The sequence below is a fragment of the Neovison vison genome, chromosome 4 (assembly GCF_020171115.1).
Source record: "Neovison vison isolate M4711 chromosome 4, ASM_NN_V1, whole genome shotgun sequence".
NCBI classification, from domain to species: Eukaryota; Metazoa; Chordata; class Mammalia; order Carnivora; family Mustelidae; genus Neogale; species Neogale vison.
Window position 1 is genome coordinate 88,929,172 of NC_058094.1, and position 7,043 is coordinate 88,936,214.

At 38.4% G+C, this 7,043-nt stretch overlaps 1 pseudogene; it reads left to right on the forward strand.

Moving 5' to 3' along the window:
* Positions 1–4,316: 4,316 nt before the first annotated feature.
* On the forward strand, positions 4,317–4,404 carry LOC122905672 (annotated as a pseudogene).
* The last annotated feature ends 2,639 nt before the right edge of the window (positions 4,405–7,043 follow it).

Here is a 7,043-nt window from a genome sequence, read left to right on the forward strand (position 1 = left end):
GGCATCTTCTCTAGGATTCTGAAGGATTCCTGTCTCATATTGAGGTACTTTATCCATTTTGAATTCGTTTGCATATAGTGTAAGAGAAGGTCCAGTGTCATCCTTCTGTGTGTGTCTGTCCAATTTTCTGAGCCCCACTTATTGAAGACACTGTCTTATTTCCCTTAGTACTCTTTTCAGCTTTGTCAAAGGTTAGTTGACCATAGACACGAAGGTCCATTTCTCGGGACTCTCTTTTGTTCTACTGAGTGATGGGTCTCTTTTTGTGTCACTACTATGCTGTCTTGATGATCCCAGCTTTGTAAACTAGCTTGAAGTCGGGCATTGTAATGTGCCCAGCTTTGGTTTTCTTGTTCAACAGTCCCCTGGCTATTCAGGATCATTTCTGGATACATGGAAATTATATGATTGTTTGTTTTAAGGATGAAAAGCTTTGACTGTGTAGAGTGCTCTGGACAGCATATGAATTTTTACAATGTTGATTCTTCCAATCCAGGAGCATGGAACTTTTTCCATCTTTTTGTGTCTTCCTCAATGTCCTTCCTCAGTGTTGTGTAGTTTAGACGGTAGAAATGATTTACCTCTTTGGCTGGGTTTATTCCTAGGCATCTTATGGGTTTGGGTGTTATGGTTTGTGGAAATGACAGCTTCATTTCTCTTCCTCCATTCACTTTGTTAGTGTATAGGAAAGCAAGAGATTTCTGTGTTTTCATTTTGGAATCCTACATGTTTCTGACTTGCTGCATGAATTCAAGTCATTTTGGAGTGAAGTCTTTTGGCTTTTCCACAAAAAAGTATATTGTCTTATGCAAAGAGAGACAATTTGACTTCTTCTATGACAACTTGCATCCCATTTATTTGCTACTGTTGTCCAAAGGCTGAGGCTGGGACTTCTAATGTTGTATTCAACAAAGGTAGGGAGAGTAGGCATCCCTGTCATATTCTTGACCTGAAGGAAAAAGCTGTCAATTTTTCCCCATTGAGAATGATATTCGCTGTGGGCTCTTCATAGGTGGCTTTTATAATATGAGGTATGTTCACTCTATCTCTGTATCTTGAGGAGTTTTAATCATTAGAAAGTGTTGTATTTTGCCAAATGCTTTGCTTTTTCTGCATCAAATGAGAGGTTGATATGGTCCTTGTCTTTCTTTTGTTTGTATGACTAATGACATCAATTGATTTGTGGCAGTTGAACCACCTTTGTATCCCAGGAATAAACCTCACTGTGTGGTGGTGATTAGCCCTTTGAATGTACCATGGAATCCTGCTGGCTTGTATCTTGTTGAATAATTTGGTATTAGTGCTTACCAAGCTTATTCATCTGTAATTCCCCTTTTACATGGGGTCTTTTTCAGCTTGTGGGTCAAGGTAATGCTCAGCCTTATTAAATCTTTTGGAAGCTTTCCTTCAACTTCTATTTTTTGGAAACAGCTTCAGTCGAATATGCATTAATTATTCTTAAAATGTTTGGTAGAGTTCCACTGAAAACGTATCTGCCCCGGAACTCTTGTGTTTAAGGGAAGTTTTTTGATTCCAGATTCAATGTCCGTGCAGGGTATTGGTTTGTTCAGTTTGTTTATTTCTTCCTGTTTCAGACTTGGTAGATTACAAGTTTCTGGGAATGCTTCTATTTCTTCTAGATGACCTCCTTTGTTGGTATCCCAGCCGAGCTGAAAGCGATGAGAGATGATGTTCACAGTGTTAGGGCGGAGCTTAAAGCTACCAGGGCTGAGGTTCACAATGCTCTCAATGAGTTCCAATCTAATCTAAATTCTCTCAAAGCTAGAATAGCTGAGACAGAAGATAGAATTAGTTATCTGGAGGACAAACAGATAGAGAGAAAGGATCAGGAGGAAACCTGGAACAAACAGCTTAGAAACCATGAAAACAGAATCAGGGAAATAAATGATTCCATGAAACTTTCCAAAGTCAGAATTATTGGAATACCTGAAGGGGAGGAGAAAGAAAGAAGTCTAGAACATATAGTGGAACAAGTTCTTCATGAAAAATCACAACCAATGCAAAAGAAACAGGGAATTGTTAGGACACAATAACACACAAAATATTAAGGGGGTTCTATAATAGAGGAAAATTCCTATGAATGGCATTGAACAGAAATATAGAGACAATCTACAGAAAGAAAGACTTCAAAGGTAACCCGATGTCAATAAAACATATCTATCAATAATCACTCTCAATGGGAATGGCATAAATGTGCCCATAAAATAACACAGGGTTGCAGATGGGATAAAACGAGAGGACCCATCCATATGTTGTCTACAAGAGACCCATTTTGAATCTAAAGATACACCCAGACTGAAAGTGAAGGGATGGAGAAGCATCTTTCATGCCAATGGGCCTCAAAAGTAGGCCGGAGTAGTGATTATCATGTCAGATAAATTAGATTTTAAACTAAAGACTGTAGCCAGAGATACAGAAGGACACTAGATAATTCTTAAAAGGACTATCCACCAAGATGATCTAACAATTATAAATATCTATGCCACCAATATGGGAGCAGTCAATTACATAAGAAAACTGTTAAGATAAAGAGTAAAGATAAAGAGTCATATTGATATGGATACATTAATAGCAGGAGAACTTAACACATCTCTCTCAGAAATAGACAGATCATCAAAGCAGAAAATCAATAACGAAACCAGAGGATTGACTGACACATTGGACTAGGTGGACCTCATAGATATTTACAGAACATTCCACCCTAAAACAACAGAATACTCATTCTTCTCAAGTGCATATGGAACCTTCTGAAGAATAAACCACATACTGGGTCACAAATCAGGACTCAACAGATACCAAAAGATGGAGATTATTCCCTGCATATTCTCAGATCACAATGCTTTGAAACTGGAGCTCCATCACAAGGAAAACTTCGGAAGTAACTCAAAAACGTGGAAGCTAAAGACCACCTTGCGTAAGAATGCTGGGATCAACTAAGAAATCAAAAAAGAACTGAAACAATTCATGGGAACCAATGAGAATGAAGACACTTCAGTCCAAAAGCTATGGGATACAGCAAAGGTGGTCCTAAGGAGTCCTAAAACTCCCTCAAAAAATGAAAAAATCCAGAATACACGAGCTCCCTCTACACCTTAAAGACTGGAGAATCAAAAAAAAAAATGAAATGAACTCCACACATAAGAAGGTAAATAATCAAGATTAGAGCAAAGATCAATGACATAGAAACTAGAGATACAGTAGAACATATCAATGAAACCAGAAGCTAGTTTTTTGAAAGAATCAGTAAGACCGAAAAACCATTGGCAAAACAAATCCAAAAGAAATAAGAGAAAGTTCAAACTAATAAAATTATGAATGAAAAGGGAGAGATCACAACGAACACCAAGGAAGTAGATACAATCATCAGAAGTTATTATCAACAGTTATACGCCTATAAGTTAAACAAAATTGAAGAAATGGATGCATTCCTGGAAAACTAAAACTCCTGAAATTGAACCAGGAAGAAATTACAACCTGAATTGACCAATTTCTAGTAAAAAGATTGAAGCAGTGATCAAAAACCTCCCAAAAAACAAAGCCCAGGACCTGACGGATTCACTGAGGAATTGTACCAAACTTTCAGAGAAGAAACAAGAACTATTCTCCTGAAGCTGTTTTTTAAAAAAATTGAAGCAGAAGGAAAACTTCCAAACTCTTTCTATGAAGCCAGCATTACCCTAACCTCCAAACCAGGCAAAGACCCTACCAAAAAGGAGAATTTCAGACCAATATCACTGATGAATATGGATGCTAAGATTCTCAACAAGATCCTAGCCAACAGGATCCAACAACACATTAAAAAGATTATCCAACATGAACAGGTGGGATTCATCCCTGTACTACAATGATGGTTCAACATTCACAAATCAATCAATGTGATAGAACAAATTAATATGAGAAGAGAGAAGAACCACATGGTCCTCTCAATTGATGCAGAAAAAGCATTTGACAAAATCCAGCATCCGTTCCTGATTAAAACGCTTCAAAGTATAGGGATAGAGGGAATATTCCTGAACTTCATCAAATATATCTATGAAAGACCCACAGCCAATATCATCCTCAACAGGAAAATAATTGCAACTGTCCCATTAAGATCAGGAACATTACAAGGATGCCCACTCTCAACACTCTTGTTCAACATAGTATTAGAAGTCCTAACAACAGCAATCAGAAAACAAAGATAAATTAAAAGTATATAAAAATAATAATAAATAAATAAAGGTATCTAAATTGGCAATGAAGGAGTCAAACTCTCTCTCTTTGCAGATGACATGATTCGTTATCTGGAAAACCCAAGCTTTGTGCAGTGGCAGTATCGTAGCCAATGAGGTTTATCTGAGGCACAATTATTGCTAGTTGGAAAACCCAAAATACTCCACCCCCAAACTACTAGAACTCAAACAGCAATTCAGCAATGTGGCAGGATAAAAAGGCAATGTACATAAATCAGTGGCTTTCTTATACACTAACAATGAAAACACAGAAAGGGAAATTAGAGAATCGATTCCATTTACTATAGCACCAAGAACCATAAGATACCTGGGAATAAACCTAACCAAAGTGGTGAAGGATCTGTACTCGAGGAACTAGAGAACACTCATGAAAAAATTGAAGAATACACAAAAAGATGGAAGACTATTCCATTCTCTTGGACCGGAAGAATAAACATTGTTCAACTGTCTATACTGCCTAGAGCAATCTATACTTTTAATGCCATTCCGATCAAAATTGTACTGGTATTCTTGAAATAACTGCAGCAAATATTTCAAAAATTTGTATGGAATCAGAAGAGACCCCGAATCACTAAGGAAATGTTGAAAAACAAAAATAAAACTGTGGGCATCACGTTACCTGATTTCAAGCTTTACTACAAAACTGTGATCACCAAGACAGCATTGTACTGGCATAAAAACAGACACATAGACCAGTGGAACTGAGTAGAGAGCCCAGATATGGACCATCACCTCTATGGGCAAATAATCTTCAACAAAGCAGGAGAAAATATACAGAGGAAAAAAGACAGTCTCTTCAATAAATGGTGCTGGGAAAACTGGACAGCTATATGTAGAAGAATGAAACTCGACCATTCTCTTACACCATACACAAAGATAAACTCAAAATGGATAAAAGACCTCAACGTGAAATAGGAATCCATCAGAGTCCTAGAGGAGAACATAGACAGTAACTTATTCGATATCAGCCACAGAAACTTCTTTCAAGATATGTCTCCCAAGGCAAAGGAAACAAAAGAGAAAATGAACTTTTGGGACCTCCTCAATATCAAAATCTTCTTCACAACAAAGGAAACAGTTAACAAAACAAAGAGGCAAGCCACGGAATAGGAGAAGATATTTTCAAATGACAGTACATACAAAAGGTTGATATCCAGGATCTATAAAGAACTCCTCAAACTCAACACACAGAAAACAGGCAATCGTATAAAAAACTGGGCAGAAGTTATGAACAGACACTTCTCCAATGAAGACATACAAATGGCTATCATACATATGAAAAAATGCTCATCATCACTAGCCTTCAGGGAGATTCAAATTAGAACCACATTGAGATATCACCTTACACCACTTAAAATGGCCAAGATTAGCAAGACAGGAAACAACGTGTGTTGGAGAGGATGTGGAGAAAGGGGAACCCTCTTACACTGTTGGTGAGAATGCAAGTTGGTGCAGCCATTTTGGAAAGCAGTGTGGAGATTCCTCAAGAAATTAAAAATAGAGCTTCCCAATGACTCTTCATTAGCACTACTGGGTATTTACCCCAAAGATACAGATATAGTGAACAGAAGGTCCACCTGTACCCCAATGTTTATGGCAGCAATGGCCACGGTCACCAAACTGTGGAAAGAACCAAGATGCCCTTAAACAGACGAATGGATATGGAAGATGTGGTCCATATAAACTATGGAGTATTATGCCTCCATCAGAAAGGATGAATACCCAACTTTTGTAGCAACATGGACGGGACTGGAAGAGATTATGCTGAGTGAAATAAGTCAAGCAGAAAGTCAATTATTATATGTTTTCAATTATTTGTGGAGTATGACAAATAACATGGAGGACATGGGGAGATGGGGAGGAGAAGGGAGTTGAGTTAAATTGGAAGGATAAGTGAACCATGAGAGTCTCTGGACTCTGAAAAAATTCTGAGGGTTTTGAAGGGGCGGGGGGATGGGAGATTGGGGAAACCAGGGGATGGGTATTAGAGAGGGCACGGTTTGCCTGTAGCACTGGGTGTGGAACAAAAACAATGAATACTGTTATGCTGAAAAGAAAAAAAATAATAAATATACAAAGGAGGGGGGAGTGGGGTATTCCTACTTTCAGATGGCTCAGTAATATTCCATCGTATATATGGACTATATCTTCTTTATCCATTCATCTTTTGAAGAGGACCTTGACCCTTTCCACAGTTTGGCTATTGTTTCCATTACTTCTATGAACACTGGGGTAGTTATGACCCTTCTTTTCAATACATCTGTATCTTTAGGGTAAATACCCAGTAGTGCAATTGCTGTGTCATAGGGTATCTCTATTTTTAACATTTTGAGAACTCTTCTGAAATACCTGTGGCTTCTGCAAATCTATAAATCTATGTCTCCACCTCCCTTCCTTTCTGTAGTAGTGCTTTACCTGTCAGCACACACCTAAGTAAAGCAATCCCACCCCAGGTCATGGGAGTTCCAAATATCTCCTAAAGAACCCTATGTTGTGGATGTCAAGCAACAGTGAAGGAGGCAGCTTGTCTATGAATTGTCTGGTGCTGTACTGTGATGACCTATAGCACAAAGGGGCAGCAAATGCTGGATATGGGGGAGTCATCTCACACACTACCTTCCCAAATCTGATATTTTGCTTTGGGGAGAAAAGCCTGCGACTAGGACCTTTGTCTAATGTCACTTCTTCCCTTATGCCTCTAGACTGCATCTGTTCCTGCCCTTGTAGATCCTCTCCACAAATCTTCCTTCTCCTGTCTCCTGCTCACACAATCACCTCCTACAAATTTGC